Here is a 2,500-nt window from a genome sequence, read left to right as displayed (position 1 = left end):
CCTCTCCTTCTCCTTCTGCCTCTCCCTCTCCCTCTCCCTCTCTCCCTCTCCCTTTCCCCCTCCCTCTCCCTCTCCCCCTCCCTCCCCCTCTCTCTATCCCTCTCTCTCTTCCTCTTCCTCTTCCTCTCCCTCTCCCTCTTCTTGTCCCTCAACCTCTCCTTCTCCCTCCCCCTTTCCCTCTTCCTCTCCCTCTTCCACTCCTTCTCTCCCTCTCTCTCTCTCTCTCCTTCCTTTCTCCCTCTCTCCCTCTCCCTTTCTTCCTCTCTCCCTCCCTCTCTCTCTCTCTCTGTCTCTCTCCCTCTCTCCCTCTCCATCTCCCTCTTTCTCTCTCTTTCTCTCACCCTCTCCTTCTTTCCCTCTCCCCCCCTTTCTCTCTCCCTATCCCTCTCCCTCTCTCTCTCCCTTTCCCTTTCCCTTTCCCTTTCCCTCTCTCCCTCTCCTCCTCCCTCGCCCTCTCCCCTTTCTCTCCCTTTCCCTCTCCCTCTCTCCCTCTTCCTTTCCCTCTCCCTCGCTCCCTCTTCCTCTCCCTCTTCCTCTCTCTCTCTCTCTCTCTCTCTCTCTCTCTCTCTCTCTCTCTCTCTCTCTCTCTCTCTCTCTCTCTCTCTCTCTGTTTCTCTCTCCCTCTCCTTCTCCCTCTCCTATTCCCTCTCCCTCTCCCTCTCCTTCTCCTTCTCCTTCTCCTTCTCCTTTTCCTTCTCCTTCTCCTTCTCCCTCTCCCTCTCCCTCTCGCTCCCCCTCTCCCTCTCTCTCTCCCTCTCCCTATCTCTCCCTTTCCCTCTCCTTCTTCCTCTCCCTCTCCCTCTCCTTCTCCCTCCCTCTACCTCTCTCCTTCTCACACACTTTCTTTCCTTACCTCTCCATCTCCTTCTCCTCTCCTATTCCCTCTCCCTCTCCCTCTCTCTCATTCTCTCTCCTCCTCTCCGTTTTCCTCTCCCTCTCCCTCTTCTTCTTCCTCTCCCTCTGTCTCCTTCTCCCTCTTCCTCTCCCTCTCCCTCCCGCTCTCTCTTCCTCTCCCTCTCCCTTTCCTTCTCCCTCTCCCTCTCCCTCTCCTTTTCCCTCTCCCTCTCCCTCTCCCTCTCCCTCTCCCTCTCCCTCTCCCTCTCCCTCTCCCTCTCGCTCCCCCTCTCCCTCTCTCTCTCCCTCTCCCTATCTCTCCCTTTCCCTCTCCTTCTTCCTCTCCCTCTCCCTCTCCTTCTCCCTCCCTCTACCTCTCTCCTTCTCACACACTTTCTTTTCTTACCTCTCCATCTCCTTCTCCTCTCCTATTCCCTCTCACTCTCCTTCTCTCTCATTCTCTCTCTTCCTCTCCGTTTCCCTCTCCCCCTCCCTCTTCTTTTTCCTCTCCCTCTGCCTCCTTCTCCCTCTTCCTCTCCCTCTCCCTCTTCCTTTCCTTCTCCCTCTCCCTCTCCTTCTCCCTCTCCCTCCCTCTCTCCCTCTCTCAGAACAAAGGCTCAGGGCCCCCTGTCTCTCCTTTGTTTGTTTGTCTTGTGATGCAGCTGTTCTTAGACTCAAACTAATGCTCCCGTGAAATCATTATTATTTCTTTTTCAAATCCCACTGTTGTCTTTCTTCTAACTCCTTCGTGTCTGTCATCTTCTTCTGTTTCTGTTTCTCTTGCTCGTCTCTCCTTTCGTTTCACCGTTATTTACTTCTGTTTATTATGTTCAGTTTTCATTCCGTTTGTTTAATCTATATTGTTTCTTATAGAGGTTGATAACTAATTCCCTTCTCATCTTTTTTCTCTGTCATCTCTTTTTTATCCCATTTTTATTGCATACATTTTTGCCCAATTTGTTTATTCCTAATATTTAGTACTGTGTTTTTATTCCATCTTCCGACATTTTTTTACACTCCTATTTTTCTTTTATTTAATTCCTCATCCTTATGTGTATTAAAATACACTATTTTATCTCTCTCTCTCTCTCTCTCTCTCTCTCTCTCTCTCTCTATATATATATATATATATATATATATATATATATATATATATATATATATATATATATATATACATATATATATATATATCCTTATCCTTCTCCTTCTCCTTCTCCTTCTCCTTCTCCCTCTCCCTCTCCTTCTCCCTCTCCCTCTCCCTCTCCATCTCCTTCTCCTTCTCCTTCTCCTTCTCCGTCTCCTTCCCCTTCCCCCTCTCCCTCCCTCCCTCTCCTTCTCCCTCTCGCTCCCTCTCCCTCTCTACCTCTGCCTCTGCCTCTGCCTCTCCCTCTCCCTTTCTCTCTCCCTCTCCCTCTCTCCCTCTCCCTTTCCCTCTCCCTCCCCCTCTCCCTCTCCGTCTCCTTCTCCCTCTTCCTATCTCTCCCTTTCCTTCTCCCTCTCTCTCTCTCTCTCTCTCCCTCTCCTTCTCCCTCGCTCTCTCCTTCTCCTTCGCTCTCTCCTTCTCCCTCGCTCTCTCCTTCTCCCTCTCCCTCTCCTATTCCCTCTCCCTCTCCCTCCCTCTCCCTCTCTCCTTCTCTCCCTCTCCTTCCCCTTCTTCTTCTCC

General features: G+C 50.9%; 1 protein-coding gene across 1 annotated transcript in view; it reads right to left on the bottom strand.

The window, feature by feature from the left end:
- Positions 1-2,500, bottom strand: part of LOC125038072 (dynein axonemal intermediate chain 7 homolog) — a 30,083-nt gene that overhangs the window by 1,343 nt on the left and 26,240 nt on the right. The gene's annotated exons all lie outside the window — the stretch shown is intronic.

The sequence above is a fragment of the Penaeus chinensis genome, chromosome 24, assembly GCF_019202785.1.
Source record: "Penaeus chinensis breed Huanghai No. 1 chromosome 24, ASM1920278v2, whole genome shotgun sequence".
In the NCBI taxonomy this organism is placed as follows: domain Eukaryota; kingdom Metazoa; phylum Arthropoda; class Malacostraca; order Decapoda; family Penaeidae; genus Penaeus; species Penaeus chinensis.
Note: the sequence above shows the minus strand (reverse complement) of the source record. Positions and strands in the feature narration are given on the sequence as shown.